The sequence below is a fragment of the Peromyscus leucopus genome, chromosome 1 (assembly GCF_004664715.2).
Source record: "Peromyscus leucopus breed LL Stock chromosome 1, UCI_PerLeu_2.1, whole genome shotgun sequence".
NCBI lineage: Eukaryota > Metazoa > Chordata > Mammalia > Rodentia > Cricetidae > Peromyscus > Peromyscus leucopus.
In genome coordinates, this window is record NC_051063.1 from 104,848,325 (window position 1) to 104,868,010 (window position 19,686).

The window sequence follows — 19,686 nt, forward strand, 5'->3', positions numbered from 1 at the left end:
GAGCCAAAGAAGTGAGGCAAACTACAATCCCGGTAACTTAAGAAGTAGAGGCAGGAGGATCGTGAGCTTGAGACCAGCCTTGGCAATGTGGGAAGAGCTTGCTTCCAAACGTCATGAGGCCACCCTTGGCTGCACGGTGTGTTGTACGTCGCTGCCATGTTTTTAGTTTAGACCAGGAGAAGAGTGGTTTCTTCTTTCTTTCTAGTTGGCTGCAGACATTTAAGGACCTCTCAGTTGGGTCAAGCACTGAAGTAATTGAGCAGAGGCTTCCCTGACCATACATAGCAATGAATACAGTCTGCAAAAATAGCTTGAAAATGTCACTGAATGAACAGATGGCTACAGCTCTCCACAATTAGCCACAGAAGATCTCCAGAAAAGGGGGGGAAATCACATCTCCAAGGTTTCTGCACCATTCTATTCAAGTACTTGGTTTTCATTTAAGAAGTAGTAAAATAATTATATAATCTAGCAATTGTTACAATAAACATAATGCAATTATAATTTAATTTTTAAGAACCAAATATGTGCATTGTAACACTGCCCCATTGACCTCTTATGCTTTTTGGTAGCCCTACTGTTATATTTATAAGTTAAAAGGGTCAGTGGAAAACTAGGTAATATCTAAATATTCAGCATTCTTTGATGACATTCATGTGTTATAATAAACCTCCATGCAGTAGACACTTCACAGATCAATTCTATGGACTATTCGTTGAGTAAGAAGTTGCTTATACGAGTATACAGCTGGTCTAAGAAGTGACCCACTGCTCCAAACCGGGCTAGAATCCTTTCGGGTGTTGACATTTCAATTGTTCTGGAAAAGAAATGCTCTCATTCTACAGAGGTTGCTAGTCTCAGTGTGCTGGCTGTCCTCCACTTGTACCCTTAAACCCATCCTCTAGGCCACTCTATGCCTCAGGAGGTTGGTGTGTGTAGAATCCCCCCACAAGCTCCCTTCCCTTTGGTGGCAGTGGAGCCATGGAGAACACCAGCAGTGACGGGAGTGAGGTGTACACGGAGGCTGGATTGTCATTCATTTATCCCTTGTCTGGTGACTCTCTTTATAAAGCCTTGTCCATCTCTAGTTCCAGCTACAGCTCCCTCCCCTCATCCCTTCAGGTTCATAAATGGTCATATCTCCCCACCCCACCCAGGCTCTTTCTTGCCCTAGGACACTGCCCTGATCTTTATGGTATTTTTTACCCTTATATAAAGACTGTCTCTTTTTTAGACTCTCCTCATACTATCCAGTCTGAAAGACCTCTCTTTCCTATTGAGACCCACCATCAATATTCTGAAGTGGCAGGTGATCAGATTCCTGCAGATAATAAAAAAGGTTGAGGAGAGGCCGGACATGGTGGCACACACCTTTAAGTCCAGCACTGGGGAGGCAGAGGCAGGAGGATCAAGGCCAGCCTGGTCTAGAGTGCTTTCCAGGACAGCCAAGGCTGTTATACAGAGAAACCCTGTCTCGGAAAACTGAAAACTAAAAAAAAAAAAAGGTTGAGAATGACGAAAAGAGTGAGCAAGTCCCTGATTTTGGAGACCCAGAGGCCAATCCCCAGAGGCCTGGTTTCTGCAACTTTTCCTTCCACTCCATGAAGTTATTATTAGATTGCAGCATCATTTTATTACTGTGAACTGTACACTCTATGACATACAGACAAGTAACAGGAGTCCCATTAATGCTTGAGTTTTCTGTTACTCGAGAGAAAAGTGTGCTAGAGGCATTTCATCATGCCTTATAAAACTACATAAGATAGGCACTGAGTAGCTCCAGGGATGGCAAATAGGGATTGGAATAACACCTTCAGAGATGGCTGAACTGTGCAGAACTCATGCCCAGGCTTCCTACCCTCTGCCCCCACTGGAAGTCAGAAGGAAAAGAAGCCTGTAGAGTTCCTGAGACAGTTGAGTTCGCTCAGAAGTGCCGTCAGAGATCTCACTCTAAGGGTGTTTTCTATTGAAGTATACAAAAGCACTTTTACGTTTAGTGGAAGATAACTATTTATTTCGAGGTACTCGGTCAGGATGTTCTTTCCCAGTAACCTTTGCTTAATTTCCCTGGCTTTTCCCTGGCATAGATAGTATCATATGCCTATCCCTGAGCAGGTAGCCAAGGCAAGGAGGTAGAACTGTGCTAATTAATATAAGTCTGAGCTCTGGAGCTCCAGTCAGGGGTGTAGTTACCGTCCCCAGAAGCATCTGGGCTCACAGTAAGGGAAGCAGCTGGGAGGATGATAATGAAAATCAGAAGAACTACTAACAGGAAAGGGAATGGATGTGAGGGAGATAACTGTGTCTTCTGTGGCTTACCAGCTACATAAGCCAGCCAGTAATTTCCTGCTTAAACTAGTTACAGTCATTTTTCCTTTTTCTCTAGGAGGATCATGGGACTAATCACAGCTCTGTGCTGATTATCTGTGTGAGCCTAGCCATGGACACCGTTCTGGTTACTGGAAGCTATTTTTATGGAACCCAGTTACCATTGAGCTTCTGTAAAAATTAGTGTTAATACCGTTGGTCTACCTGACAAATTTACAGGGAGCCTCAAGCGAGATGAGAGACAAGAGAACATTTTGTAAACTATAAAGAGTAACATAAAAGAAAACGCTCCTTTTTGGTTTGTGTGTGTATGTGTGTGTTCATGTGTACAAGGGTGCACATGTGTGCAGGTGCATGTATGGAGGCCAGAAGAAAACCTCTGTATTGTTTCACCAAAGCTGTTCACCTTGGTCTTTGTGATAGGGTCTCCTCCTATTGGCCTGGAACTGATTAAGTAACTAGGCTGGTTGGCCAGGCAACACATTGCAGCTGTCTGCCCACCTGTGCCTGCCCAGCGCTGAGATTACAGACAGGAGCCAGCACACCCCACTTATTCTTATTGAGGATCTGGGGATGGAGCTCACATCCTCGTCCCTGGCCAGTAAGCATTACTGGTCTGTCTCCCCTTGGACGCTCTTTCTAGTGCCCTTAGTTTACTGTGCTAAGCACACTTGAGATGTTAAGTGTTCAGTACAGTGTTGTAACCTATCGGCAAAGCAGCCTTGTTCAGACTGTACTCTAGAGACTGTGTTGCTCCTTTTAGTGAACAAATTAAATACTCCCAGCTGATTTGAAAATACTAGACTGTTAACAACATCCCTAAGGTTTTAGCCTCTTTCCTTAAGAGATTGCCCTCTGAGCTGCTAAGAGCCAGAGTTACAGTGGCTTGAGTTTTTCTCCATGTCCCTAGCAAAGAACCAAAAACACAATAATAATTCTAATAAAGCTAGTCCAAAAGTACTTGGTGAGCACTTTTTGGTTCCAGACACAGTAAACCATTGGTGTGACTTATCATGGGATATTGGACTTGGGTGCAACTAGAGGTGGCAACATTTATCCTACCATCTTCCAGGCATGGTGCACACTCCTACCAATGAGAAAGGACTTCCATCCATTGGCTGCAGGAAAGAAGGACAAAGGTCTTAAAGGAAGTCTTAATATTATTAGGAAATTTGGCAAGGTGGGTTTTGTAAGTAGACTGTAGAGAGCTTAGGACATGTTTGAATTTTGATCTCACCTGTTACTTTGAGAAAATGCTAATGAGGTTTAATTTAATAAAAATAAGGCTGGGCATGGTAGTGCATGCATTTAATCCAAGCACTCAGGGGGCAGAGGCAGGTGGATTTCTGTGAGTTTGAGACCAGCCTGGGCTACAGAGTGAGTTCAAGGAAAGGTGCAAGGCTACACCGAGAAACCCTGTCTCGAAAAACAAAACATAAGCTTTCAGTAATCAGAATAATGTGGAAACAAGGACAATGATGCTTCCTCCCTGTGTCTACATACAGCTGCAAATTACACCAAATAATCTCAGAGGCTAAGGCTGTGGTGATTCTGTCTGGGACATTTTCCAAATACTTCTACTTAGCCCTGTGCCATTCTGCAGCTGATCAAAAAGTAGAGAAGAGAGCCAATACACACACACACACACACACACACACACACACACACACACACACACACACACTTTGACCTACTGTCCCAGGTGAACATGTTTTGAATACCTAGTGGCTCCCTTTATTTTTATGCAATATCTTATCCCATAGAACCAGAACATTTTAGTGAGTATATCCCTGACCCCAGCTTCAGATCGGGTAAATAAGCCTGGATCCTGCAGTTGTAAAGTGAGAGCACTTGCCCTTCCTGAGGATCAGGTACAGTTCCCAGCATCCTTAGCTCTGGTTCCAGGGGATCTGATGCCCTCTTCTGACCCCCACAGGCACCAGGATGCATGTGGTGCACAGATAGCTGGCAAAACATTTATATGCATACAATAAAATAAAGAAGTCTAAGATGTTTTTAAATATGAGAGATGTGATAAGATAACATTTAAGTCTCCTTTAAACTTCTTTTATTTTATTTTTTATTTTTCTTCTCTCTCTCTCTCTCTCTCTCTCTCTCTCTCTCTCTCTATCTCTATCTCTATCTCTCTCTATCTCTATCTCTCTGAGACAGAGTCTCACTTTATAGCCCTAACTGCCCTGGAACTCGATATGTGGATCTGGCTGCCTCTTCCTGCCTTTGCCTGCCTCTGCCTCCCAAATTCTGGGATTAAAGGTATGCACTCCCACACCTGGCTCCTTGAATTCTTAATGAAATTAACTAGATTAATATTCTTAATAACATTAACTAGATCCTGGAATGGAAAAGTCCCAAGATCTGTCTAGAAAAGTAAGCCAGTCCAAGCAAAGTAAAGGGTTTTTCTAGAAAATAAAACAGTTGAAAGAAGAGTCATACAGTATCGTGACTCAGAACAATAGACAGTTTTGAGCCCTAATCCCAGCACTCAATAGCTCTGTGACTTTGGACAAGTCATAGGGCCTCCTGCACCTTGGTACTAAATAGTAATAAAAAAAAAAAAATAGACCTTTCCAAGTTTGGTAGCAGCAGCAGGGGTGGGGGTGGGGGTGGGGGGGGTGGTGGCACATGCCTTCAATTCCAGCACTTTGGAGGCAGAGACAGAAGGATCCCTGAACATGAGGTCAGCCCCGTCTATAGAGATCCAGGACAGCTAGAGCTTCACAGAGAAACCCTGTCAGAGTGGCAATATACGATACAAGATAAGGCAATACAAATAAAGCGTAGCATAGAGACTGACAGTTACTCCAAACATGGGCACCTTGTAGACTGGGAACAAGCAGGGCAGAGAATCTAGCCTGCCAGAGAGAAGGCAACATCCCAAGGCAGCGTCCATTCCTGATAATGATATTTACTTGTCTCAGAAGCACAAATCTTACCAATATTTAACAGTGTGGAAACCTTTGTGGATAGATTGCTATGCGGCACTCATGTATGGCCTCCAGGGATTTGACCTGACTAGGGTGGTGAGGGGGTGAAGAAAAGACAGACAGATGGATACACAGGCACCCAGAAAAACCAGGGTCAGCTGCCGGAGCAGGTGAAGCGCTCTGAACATGCAGTGTGTTTGGTATACAGAGTTAAATGGGGAAGCAGGCACACAGCTGAACAGGAGGCTGGTTATTAGTTACAACCATACGTTAGGAGAGCGCTATGGTGGGTATTTTCTGCATATACTATCAACATTTACACTTGGACCAGAGGAAGGCTTTGCCATTTCTGAACCAAGCAGAGAAGGCTTTGCCAATCCCCTCTGAGCCACACTCGGGTGGGGGATGGGGGTGGGGAGGCTTCATGGACCTGAGGCTTTGGGGTAATGCTTATGTCTACAAGTATACATTCATTCAGGACTTCACTCATTTATGGCTTCCTTCTCTCCTTACACTACAATATTTTCTTTCATCTTTGATGCTGAGAAGGTTTATCTTATAGGATATCTATAAGATAGGACTCATTCTGCTACCCCTTCCTGTCATTGCCCATTACTAGTCACTTACACAGGCCTGAGTGTCAGCTTTGGGGCAACCATCCCATTCAACACCACCTAAAATGGCATTTGGCCCTACACAGACTCCATGGTATTTGTTGACTGAACGGACAAAACATTCTGAACCACTGCAGTCTGGGTCAAAGACTGTACTCTGAAACAGTAATAGCCATACCTGTTCAAGACCTTGCTTTACCCACTATGTGACTTGGGATCCCAGGATTCTTATTTACTTATTTATGTATGTACTTCGGGGTTTATCTTTTAGGATAAGAAGTCTTCAGCACTTACGTTATATGTTGAGCAGTAAACTCCTCCATATTTTTATTGTTATTTGGATACCACTGTGATCTACTACTGTAAATAATCAGGAGCTGGGGAGCCGGAGACCTTGTCTTTCATTCAACAAATAGTTATGCAACATTTGTCATGTGCTGGACTCTTTGCTGGGCCCTGGAGGAAATAGTGGTAAGAGGAAATAGAAATGTCAGCAGTGTGAAGAAAAGAGACAAAGCAAGCAGGCAGGAACTGTGAAACATGGAAAATCCTTTGTTGCTTGGAGTACAAGGCACTGTAAGCTAATTTGCAGGAAGTACTCTTGACCCAAACTGAGGAACCAGACCAAATAAAATATTCTTTTCCTCCTGAAATAAAGTACTACAGAATATCAGAGAAGTAAGTAGGAGTTAGCCAGGATGATGCCTGAAATTAGTTTACAAGCCAAGACTAGTTTGCTTAAATAGTGAGCCCTTGGTGCAGAATAAGGGTGATAATCAACACTGCAGAAGTGGGAAGGGGCCTCTGGTTTAGAATTTTATTCCTGTCAACAGAAAATAAGACAAAGGTTAGTAGACCAGAGGTGGGGTTGAATCAACAGTAACATTGTAAAATGACCCAGAGAGATAAAGGAATGGAACCGTGTGGGTTAAGGGTTTGTTCATCCCTCAGTTCATAAAAGTGCAGAAAAACAAAGGGAAGGATGATGGGAAGATCATGTTCCCTGTAACCTGGCATCTGATCTTAGCTTAGCCACAAGCTCCTTTTTTTTTTTTTTTTTTTTTTTTTTTTTTTTTAATGTGATTTGGAGTAAGACTGTCCCTCTCAGAGACTCTGATCTCTCCACCTGTAAGCTGTGTGGGTTGACCAGACGACAAGAAAGAGCCACTTTGTCCTGGGAATCCAAGCAGGCAGATGACAGCATTGAATAGCCTCGGCCTGCAGTTCAGCAACACTGGCACTTGAGCTGAAGACTGACTAGAACCCAGAGGAATGCAGTAGCCCATGTTGAGCAGAGGAACTCGCTAGTTGCCAGTTCCTGAACGGGAACCTCAGTGAAGGCTTGTGGAGGACAGCACAGTGTGAATTCATTTGATTTCCTATCTACCTTCTGCCTTTTGTCATTGGGAACTTGGGGGAGACAGACTGAGAGAAAGGATCTTGTAGACACAAGGCCCTAGCCAAAGGTAGTTGATTGTAAATGGTTTCCGTAACTCATTTCCGTAATGAGCTAGAAAAAACGATCTTAGGAATACTGTAGTGAGCATTAATCATGGCAGCATAACGCCCATCTATTCTGCTTCCAACAGTACCCCTACCTTCATTTATAACACTGATCCCCCCACACTAATCTTGTCATTCCCTCACTCTTGGCAAGAGGAGAAACACTTCAAACCAGGAGGGAAAGAGATTTTGTCACTTGGAAATAAAGCAGTCAGTCTTTCTCAGATGGCAAAACTTCAAGATGAAACCAGAAGCTTCTAATGGCCATGTTCCTTCATGTGCTGAAGAAACTAGTCTGTAACTGGAAACTGAGACTCAGAGGGGCAGGCATGTGGGAAGGAGGGAAGAGTAGAAATCCAGTTGTCGAGAGTGGTACACACCTATAACCCCAGTACTCGGGAAGCTGAGGCAGGAGGATCTGGAGTTCAAGATGTCCTTGACTCCATAGCAAGTTTGAGGCCAGACTGAGCTATTTATGAGACTTTATCTCAAAACAAGAACAAAAAATTTGCCTTGTGAAATTGTTGTGTGTTGTTTCCAGGTACAACTTTTGCCTTGCTGATGTGAAAAATAAGTTTGTCTTTCACATTTTGAAGTTTCTCTCTCTTGAGCTCCCCCCTCAAAAGGATTTCCTGACCGAGAAGTTCTTTATTTTCTGCTGGAGGTAGCTCTACCACGGTTCCTCTGAATTGCTTCTCACAAGGACCTCCTGAGGTAGACAAGGCAGGCTTGTTTCTATTTTATATCCAGAACCCTGGGGGCCAGATGCCTCGGTGGGTGAGGCGCTCTCCTTGCAATATTGATGACCTGAGTTCCATCTATGATGCCTATAGAGAGGAGGAGGAGGAAGAGGAGGAGGAGGAGGAGGAGGGTTGACTCTTGAAAGGTGTCTTCTAACTCCCATGGAGGTACCGTGGCTTGTGTATACCACACCCCACCCCCGAAGTACATACATAAATAAGTAAATAAGAATCCTGGGATCCCAAGTCACATAGTGGGTAAAGCAAGGTCTTGAACCAGGGTATGGCTATTACTGTTTCCAGGAAGTACAGTCCTTTGCCCACCCAGTACTACAGTGGTTCAGAATGTTTTGTCCGTTCAGTCAACAAATACCAACAAATACCCTGTGTAGGTGGTGTTGAATGGGATGGTGGCCCCAAAACTGACACTCAGGCCTGTGTAAGTGACTAGTAGATGGGCAATGACAGGAAGGGGTAGCAGAATGAGTCCTTCTGAAGGGAATTTGGGAGGGGAGCATGAAGGTAACAGGGAAGGATTCTCAGCAGGACCACTGCCTCTCCTCAATATCCTTGAGGTCCAAGTCTAAACTGATTTTACAGTGTATGACTTGGGGCTGGAGAGATGGCTCAGCAGTTAAGGACCTGAGTTCAATTCCCAGCACCCACATGGTGGCTGACAATCATTGTAACTTCAGTTCCAGGGGATCTGATGGCCTCTTCTGGCTTCTGTGCTGCATAGACATGGTGTACAGACATACACGAGGCAGAACACCCATACACATAAAATAAGATAAAAAGTTTTAACGTAAAACGCTGTGGCAGCTGTGATGTGGTCAGCCATCATCAGAGTACAGCCTGTGGCCAGCACAACTGTGGGCTTGTTTACTCTGCCTTCCCGAGGGACTAACATTTAGAGTGAGGTCCAGGAGTTAACAGACCATAACCTGTAGGCCCCAGGCATGTCTAAGAACTAGGTGAGCTGCCCAAAGTGCCATTATTTATTGATCTGGACACAGCCCTGCTCTGGCCGCTCTGCTGTCTTCCACTGACACCATAATCCCTTCTCCCCTCTTGGCATTCTCTCCTCTCTCCCTTCCTCTCTCTGCTGGTCTCTCTCTCTCTCTCTCTCTCTCTCTCTCTCTCTCTCTCTCTCTCTCTCTCTCTCTCTCTGCTGATCCCTCCCTCCCTCCCTGCTGCTTGTTCTCTGTCTCTCTCCCTGCTTCTCTCTCTCTCTCTCTCTCTCTCTCTCTCTCTCTCTCTCTCTCTCTCTCTCTCTCCCTCTCCTCTCCTCTCCCTGCTGTTCTCTCCCTCTCCCTGCTGTTCTCTCCCTGAGGTCTGTCTATTAGGGACCAGATCAAGAGCTTGTGTTTTCATCTGTAGCCCTCAAAGATGTTTAATTGAAAACAGGAAAACCTGATCCACTCTGGGAGGGCCTCGCCTGCAAGGATGAGTATCAGAAACCTGAGGACCGAATGGCCTCCTCAGCATTGGCTACTAATTATTTTATGCCCTTGACAGCAGTTTCTTGTTTTGTAATTTTTTTTCCTCAATGGGAGAAATAAATAAGAGAGCATGAACTCCTCTTGTCTTTTAAATCCTAAAAATGTCAAGCCTGAGGGGATCCCACGGCATACTTTCCACTCCCAGCATTCTTATCGGGATGAGGATAATCAGCAGATGCAGATTAAAGGGGAGTACAGAAGCCTTCTTCGCATTGCCGGCACACATGCTCATGAACATCAGAATTTATAGAACCAACTGTCAAGTGGAATTATTCTCGTCCCACCATCCACACCTCTGTATGAAGATAGGACAGAGTCCTCTTTCAATGCCTGTGTATCCTGATGCAAAATGAGGTCCACTTCAGGGATGTTACTGTCCTGTCCCTCATTCCCAGACTCCACCACCTAACACAATGCCTGCTTGGTTAGCTACCTGGTTAAATTATAATGCTGTGCTGAGTGTGTTAGGTTGTGATTGGCATTATACTACATATGATATGCTACTCTGGCTTCACAGGAAATCCCTTTCATTCTAGTCTCCCTCCCTCTTCATCCCTCTCTCTTGTTTTAAGGAAGCTGTTAAATCTTTTTGTTTGTTTTTTGTTTTTTCGAGACAGGCTTTCTCTGTGTAGTTTTGGATCCTGTCCTGGACTCTCTCTGTAGACCAGGCTGGTCTCGAACTCACAGAGATCCACCTGGCTCTGCCTCCCGTGCTGGGATTAAAGGCGTGCGCCCCCACCGCCCGGCAGAAGCTGTTAAATCTTATACTGTTGGTGGGGCAATAGTAGCACACATCTGTAATCCCACCACCATTTAGGAGGTAGAAGCAGGAAGATCAGGAGTTCAAGGCCAGTCTGGGCTACTTGAGACTCTGTCTCAACACACACACACACACACACACACACACACACCATCACCACCACCACCACCAACACCACCAACAACAACAAAACAACCACACACACACACACACACACACACACACACACACACACCCCACTAGGCTGCTCAGTGGAAGAACCTTATAGGGTGTTTGGTGTAGTGCTTCTGATTATGACCAAGGACACAGACAGCCCCAAGAGGCATTGAGTGACATAAGGCAGCCCAGGAATAAGAAGTGGGCCTTTGAAACCATATACAGTGTTCTTTCTGCCGTAGGTGTTTCCTTTTTCCAGACCATCACTGCTGAGTTTGGGTATGGATCTGGAAGACGGTCACCTCCTCTCAGTGTGAGTTCGTCGGTGTCCACCTCCGGGCTTCACAGCATGTGCAATGCGGCCATCACAGGGAGCACTGCTGAGAGAGGAGTGTGGTAGCTGCCAGCCTCTAGCTGCTGCGCCTTCTGGAATCCGCTGCAGTATTACCGCAGACCTACTCCACCCTCATTACAGTCTCCTCGGCTTTTTCTCTGCTGACTGAGAACCACACACATGCCCAGTGTGGGGCTCCTCAAACAAGCAGTCTCCGATCCCCATCATCGTCACCGCTAAGACTTCCTTAGACTGAAAGGCAGACTTAGGCTCCCACTACCCAATTCCTTCCTCCACCTTTTGAAATGGGTGCCAAAGCTACATTACCTTCTGAAGCTCTCCCACCAACTCTGGACACCTCATCCCTGGGTCCTTCCCACATCCTTCCCCCCCTCAGTAAGACTTCTTGCATGTCTCACTCCATCCTGCTTCCTGGAGGATCCAAATAGGCACTCCAAGATAGTAAGCCTGGTTTACACAGAATTGGTGGCCTTTCTCTGCTGGGAGGGGACTCCTTCTAAGGCTAAGTGATGTGAGTCTAACCCGAATCCTCAGAATCACAGAATGAGTCCACGTTCACCATTAGGTTTATCATGCGGTTTGGTTTTTAGTTTCCATGGCTGTAGCCATCTCACCAATGACTCATGTTTAATAATGTGTTGGGGAACCGTAGCTGAGTAAGAAATCATTGAACTACAGAAGAGCTGTTTTACTGGAAAGTCTGTCAAACAGGTGTGAAAGCAGGCATGAGAGATGGCTAAGCAGTTAGGAGCGTATGCTGCCCTTGGCAGAGGACTAGAGCTCGGATCTAAGCTTTTGTCAGGTAGTGCGCCTGTGATTCCAGTTCTCAGGAGGTGATGCCTCTGGCCTCTGAAGGGACTTACACACACACACACACACACACACACACACACACACACACACACACGCTCACGCATGAATGCACTTGTGTGTACACACAGACAAAAGCCACAGCAAGAAGGTGTTTTGACTCACAGACCACTGGAGCTAAAAGGAGCCACAGAGATCCAATCTAGTGTTTTCCAAACTGTGTTCCATAGAGGTTTACATGAGCCTGGGGCAGAAGGTTGCATGTGAAACCGACATGTATGATAGTTCAAGAAGAGAAGAGAGTGATTAAGTTTACTTCAGAGGGTAAAGGGTGAGCAGATGAATTAACGTAAGTCCATGGCTGAGAAGTGGAGGAACTAAGATGAAAATCATGATTTTCTGACTTGTGTACCTGATTTTGGACTTTAACTTCTGCAGTTAGTGTACTGCCTGTGAACACCCAGAGTGGAAAGAATTTCGGGGAGGGGCATGATGGGTGTTTTGTTTCTGTAGTCTTACTCCTGGGAATGGCATATTAAATTTGCCCTTTTGGATGCAACTGGGTGACTCTAAACAAGTCAGCGTTTCCTAGAATCCGGTTTTCATTATTATTTTTATATCCTCAGGCTTACAACCCAGCTGGGATGAGGATACCAAGAGAACTGCCTAATGGAAGGAATCTGTTTGCTTCTAACTTATGACATGAACAACCTCAGCACAGAGATCAAAGCCCATGGGAACTTGGACTGCCCTAAAGCAGTCTGCAGAACGGAATTTGTGAGAGAGATCTAAGAGATATTTACTGCACTCCTTTTAAAAGGCCATATTATCAAATCCCTTTGGGCAGTGTTCTCTCTTCCATCTGACTTTGGGATTCAAGCTGCAGAGAGAAAAATCTCTGAAACGCTGAAAATGTTCTCTATTTCACGTACCCAGTGTTTAGAAACTTGGTTGTTGATAGAAACTTCCGTTCAAATAAAATCTATTCTCATCATCCATAACACACTTGGGAAATGCTGGGACAAAGCAGGTCTCAGTGGTGGCCCTGACTCTGCCAGAGTTTGCAGTTTTGCTTTTCCTTGAACTTCAGTTCCCTCATCTGCAAAACAAGAGAATTAGAATCAGTGATCGTCGAGAGGGAAAATGATTATACTTTATACATACCTGCTCCATGCAAAAAACGTGGTTATGCCATCAGGCCATAAGAGCCCCATACTTTGTTCATTTGTTCACTAGTTTATCTACTTTATCTGGGGGGGGGTTGTGCTTTGAGTATATGCATGTCGATGCCAGAGATCAGCATCAGGTGTTTGCCTCTATCGGTCTCTCCCTTCTTTCTGCCAACTCTTTAGGGACAGGGTCTCTCACTGAGCCTGAGGCTTATCAGTTCAGCTAGTGGGATCGGCCTGTCTTTGGCGTCAGAATTACCGGTACACACCACCTCACCCAGCCTGTGGGTCTGGGAATCTGAACTCAGGTCCTCACGCTTATGCAGGAAGCACTTTACCCTGGAGCCATCCATCCAGCGCTTATTTGTTCTTTTTGAGACAGGGTCTTGCTCTATAACCCAGGCTGGCCTCAACCTCGATCCTCCTGCCGTCACTTCAGAATGCTGGTATGATAGACCCGAACCAGTACACCCAAATCCTTGCTGTTGGCTTGGTACTCGGCTGTTACCACCTTCTTAATGATTTTCAAAAAGGGGCCCCACATTTTTATTTTATAATGGTCATGGAAATTATACAGTTTGTCTATGTACCATTATATCTAATACTTATCAATTTAATGAGAATTGATTGTATATCTGTGGCATGTGGATATGGAAGTTAAGAATCTGACTGGTTAAATAAATTGCCCAAGGTTCACAAGAGAAGGGATGATCAGAGCCAGGGTTCTAGTCTCGTCCATCTTCTCTGAAGCCTTTGTTCTCCCACTACGCCAGCTGCCAGGGAAAACACTCCACAATTCTAAGAATCTTTTGTTCTGTAAACTACTAGATCTGTCTATTAGACAAAATAGTTTTATTGATCTCATTTACTGTCTCAGTACATGACGGTTCAGTGAATTAATGAGTAATAGTCTAAACATCAGAATGACAGGTCTAGATGTTAGCCATGAAGTCCAGCATGTCTCATTCTACCATTACTAACATGTGACCTCGGCCAGCCCAGTTTAATTCTTTGAGTCTTGGTGTTTCTTCATGGGTATGTTGTGAGGATTACACAAAACAATGCATTGCCTAATACATTTTAATCCCTTAATAGACATTACTGTGCTTTTATTGATGTAGCCAAACTAGATTTGCTACTATGATCTTAGAACTCCAACTACTATAAATAATATGATTTATTGGTAACCAGTTCAAGAACATCACATTTCTTCACTTCAAGAAGAACAAACAACAGACAGATTCCAGCCAGGGAAGCAGGTCGGCTGAGTGCAGACCTCCACCTCTCCCTCCAGTCCTCCAAATCCAACCCTCCAGTCTTATCCTCAGCTCTGCAGCAGACTACCAGCTGAGGCCTCTTCTCACTCTGCCCCCATTCCCAGGGGACTAAGTAGATCCTGGTGAAACACCCTGCTTTCCTCCCTCTCATGGATCCCCTCAGGACCTCCCCCCAGCCCATTCCCATTCCTAAGTGTCAGCTTCCAATACCTAGAAACATATTTTACCTGGAACCTGCAGTGGCCACACTTACCAGGATCCCAGAAAAATTACCTATCAGACAACACAAAGTCAAGAGCAGATATCAGCACCTAGAATTACAATCTTCCCAAACCCAGATGCCTAGATGCCAGTGTTTAAAAAAAAAAAAACAAAAAAACACCACAGTCAAAAACAGCCAGGACTCAGAGCAGCAGTGGTGCACACCTTTAATTCCAGCACTCAGGAGGCAGAGGCAGGCGGATCTCTGTGAGTTCGAGGTCAGCCTGGTCTACAGAGCAAGATCCAGGACAGGCACCAAAACTACATGGAGAAACCCTGTCTCAAAAAACAAAAACAAAACAAACAAACAAACAAACACCAACCAGGACAGTATGTCTCCATTAGAGCCCAGCCACCCTCTCACAGCAGACCCCGAGGACTGCAACATAGCTGAAGCACAAGAAAAAGAAGACGGTCAATGGCCTTTATGGATGTAGTAGATGTCCTTAAAGAGGAATTAATAAACCCCTTACAGAAATCTATGAAACCACAAACAGTGGAAGAAAATGATGAAGCAGTTCAAGACCTGAAAGTGGAAAAAGAATCCATAAAGAAAACCCAAACTGAGGGAAATCTGGAAATGAACAATTTAGGAACTTGAACAGGAACCTCAGAGGCAAGCCTCATGGACAGAGTACAAGAGATGAAAGAGAGACTCTCAGGCACTGAAGACAGGATAGAAGAAATGGATATATCTGTCAAATGAAATGTTAAATCTAAAAAAATTCTGGCACAAAACATCCAGGAAATCTGGGACACTATGAAAAGACCAAACCTAAGAATAATAGGAATAAAGGAAGGAGAAGAAACCCAGGTCAAAGGCACAGAAAATATTTTCAACAAAATCATAGAAGAAAATTCCCCTAACCTAAAAAAAGGGGGTGCCTATCAAAGTACAAGAAGCACACAGAACACCAAATAGATTGGACCAGAAAAGAAAGCTCCCTCGGCACATGATAATCAAAACACTAAACACACAGAACAAAGAGAGAATATTAAAAGCTGCAAGGGAAAAAGACCAAGTAGCATATAAAGGCAGGACTATTAGAATTACACCTAGCTTCTCAACAGAGACTCTAAAAGCCAGAAAGATGTATTACAAACTCCAAGAGACTATAGATGCCAGCCCAGAAAAACTTCCAATCACAATAGATGGAGAAAATAAGATATTCCGTGATAAATACCAAATTTAAGCAATATCCATCCACAATACAGCCTTATGGGGGGGGGTGCAAGAAGGAAAACTCCAACCTAAAGAGGTTAACCACACCCAAGAAAACATAAGGAATAGATTATCCCAGACCAGCAAATGAAAAGAGAGGAAACACAATACAACACACAAAAACAAACAAACAAGCACACCCCCCACACACACAACAACAACAAGAAAAATAACAGGAATTAACAAACACTGCTCATTGCCCCAATAAAAAGACAGACTAACAGAACAGATCCAAAACCAGGATCCATCCTTCTGCTGTGTCCAAAAACACACCTTAACATCAAGGATAGACATCACCTCAGGGTAAAAGGATGGAAAAAGATATTCCAAGAAAATGGACCTAAGAAACAAGTTGGTGTAGCCATTTTAATAACTTACAAAATAGACTTCAAACTACAACTAATTAGAAGAGATAAGAGATAAGGAAGGACACTACATATTCGAAGGAAAACCCCACCAAGAGGACATTGCAATTCTTAACATCTATGCACCAAATACAACGGCACCCAAGTTTGTAAAAGATACACTACCACTACTTAAATCACATGTTGACCCACACACTGATAGTGGGGAGACTTCAATGCCCCACACTTAGGTTATCCAGACAAAAACTAAGCAGAGAAATGCTGGAGATACTGACATTATAAACCAAGTGGACCTAACAGATATTTACAGAACATTTCACCCAAACACAAAAGAATATACCTTCTTCTCAGTACCTCATAGAACTTTCTCCAAAATTGACCACATACTCAGACACAAAGCAAGTCTCAACAGATACAAGAAAATTGAAATAACCCCTGTCAGACCACCATGGATTAAAGCTGGATGTCAACAATAACAGAAACCTTACAAACTCATGGAAACTGAACAACTTACCACTTAAGGAAAATGGGTCAAGACAGAAATAAAGAAGATAAAGACGTTTTAGAATTGAATGCAAATGAATCCACAATACATCCTAATTTATATGATGTGATGAAGGTAGTTCCAAGGGACAAATTTATAACAATAAGTACTTACATAAAAAATTCGAGAGATTGCATACTAGAAATTTAATAGTACACCTGAAAGTTCTAGAAAAACAAGAAGAAATTGCATCCAGAAGGAGTAGACAGTGAAAAATAATCAAACTCGGGACTGAAATTAATAAAGTAGAAACAAACAAAAATTGTAAATCAATATGATTTACAAACCCTTATCCAAACTAACTAAAAGGGGGAGAGAGAATATCCAAATTAACATAATTAGAGATTAAATGGAGGACATGACAATGGATACTGAGGAAATCCAGGGAATCATAAGGACATTCTTTTAAAAAAACCTGTACTCAAGCAAATTGGAAATCTAAAAGAAATGGTAGTTTTCTCAATATACACCACTTACCAAAGTTAAATCAAGATCAGGTAAACAATTTAAATAGACCTATAACCCCCTAGTGAAACAGAAGCAATCATTAAAAGTCTCAAAAACGAAAAGAAACCCAGGGCCAGACGGTTTTAGAGCACAATTCTACCAAACTTTCAAAGAAGAGTTAATGCCAATACACCTCAATAATGTCCACAAAATAGAAGGAACATTGCCCAACTCGTTTTGTGAGGCCACAGTTCACCTTTATCCCAAACCACATAAAGACTCAACAAAGAAAGAGTTACAGACCAAATTTCCTTGTGAACATAGATGTAAAAATTCTCAAAAAACAAAACAAAAAAAACCTCTTGAAAACTTAACTCAAGAACACATCAAAAAAAGATCATCCACCACGGTCAAGTAGGCTTCATCCCAGAGATTCAAGGATGGTTCAACATATATAAATTGGTAAATGTAATCCACCATATAAGCAGATTAACTAAACTGAAAGACAAAAGCTACATAATCATCTCATTAAATGTAAAAAAGGTCTTTAACAAAATCCAACACCCCTTCATGATGAAAGTCCTGGAGAAATTAGGGACACAAGAGACATACCTCAACATAATAAAGGCAATTGAAAGCAAGCCTATAGCCAACATCAACTCAAATGGAGAGAAACTCAAAGAAGTTCCACTAAAATCAGGAACAAGGTAAGGTTGTCCACTCAATACCTATTCAATAAAGTACTTGAAGTCTTAGCTAGAGCAATAAAACAACTGAAGGAGACCAAGGGATACAAACTGGAAAGGAAGAAGTCAAAGTATCTTTTATTTGCAGATGATATGTAGTAGACATAAGTGACTCTAAAAGGTCCACTGGGAAACTCCTATAGTGTTTAATAAACACTTTTCAGAAAAAGTAGCTGGATACAAAATTAACTTGCAAAAATCAATAGTTGTCCTTTATACAAACGACAAATGGATTGAGAAGAAATCAGGGAAGCAACACCCTTCACAATAGCCTCAAATAATAGAAAATGTCTGTGGTTACTCTAAGCAAACAATTGAAATACTTGTATGATTTAAAACCTTAAGACATTGAGAAAGATATCAGCAGATTGGAAGATCTCCCTTGCTCATGGATCAGTACGATTAACATAGTAAAAATTACCATTCTATCAAAAGCAATCTATAGATTAAATGCAATCCCCATCAAAATTCCAACACAATTTTTCACATATCTTGAAAGGACAATTTCAGCTTCATATTGAAAAACAAAAACCCAGAAAATCCAAAGAATAAAAGAACTGCTAGAAATATCACCATTTCTTGATTTCACTACAGAGCTATAATAAAAACTACATGTGTTATTCGCACAAAAACAGACACTTTGATAAATGGAATTGAATTGAAGACCCAGACATAAATCCACACATCTATGGACACCTGATTTTTGATAAATAAGCAGAAATACACAATGGAAAAAAGCATCTTCAACAAATGGTGCTGGTCAGACTTAATGTCTGCATATAGAAAAATGCAAATATATCTACATTTATCATCCTGCACAAAACTCAAGTCCAAGTGGATCAAAGACCTCAATATAAATCCAGGTACACTGAACCTGATAGAAGAGAAAGTGGAGAATATGCTTGAATGCATTGGCACCGGAAAAGACTTCCTGAACAGAATACCATTAGCACAGGCACTAAGATCAACAATCACTAAATGGGACCTCATGGAACTGAAAAACTTCTGCATAGCCAAGAGCACCATCATTCAGACCAAGTGGCAGCCTATAGAATGGGAAAAGATTTTTACCAACTACACATTCAATAAAAGGCTAATATCCAAAATATATAAAGAACTCAAGAAACTAGATATAAAGAAAACAACCCAATTTAAAAATAAGATAAAGATTTAAACAGAGAATGCTAAAAAGATGAGCTCATATGCTGAGAAATATTTAAAGAAATGTTCAACATCCTTAATCATCATGGAAATGCAAATCAAAGCTACTTTGAGATTTCATCTTACACCTATCAGAATAGCTAAGATCAATAAAACAAGTGACAGTTCATGCTGGCAAGGATGTAGAATGTGGGGAACACTCATCCATCGCTGGTGGGAGTGCAAAATTGTACAGCCGCTATGGAAATCAGTATGGCAGTTCCTCCGGAAGATGAGAATCAATCTATGCCAAGTTCCAGCTCTACCACTCTTGGGCATATACCCAAAGGACGCTTTATCCTGCACAAAGAGACTTGCTCAACCATGTTCACTGCTGTTCTATTCATAATAGTCATAAATTGGAAACAACCTAGATGTCCTTCAACAGAAGAATGGATAAAGAAAATGTGGTGCATTTACACATTTTAAAAAAATTAAGCCGGGTGGTGGTGGTGGCGCATGCCTTTAATCCTAGCACTCAGGAGCAGAGCCAGGTGGATCTCTGTGAGTTCGAGGCCAGCCTGGACTACAGAGTGAGTTCCAGGGTAGGCACAAAGAAAGCTACATAGAGAAACCCTATCTCGAAAAAAAGAAAAAGAAAGAGAAAAAGAAAAAAGAAAGAAATCATAGAATTTATGGGTAAATGGATGAAACTAGAAGAAAAATCATCCTGAGAGAGTTAACTCTGACCCAGAAAGACAAATATGGCTTGTATTCTCTTATATGTGGATATTAGCTGTTA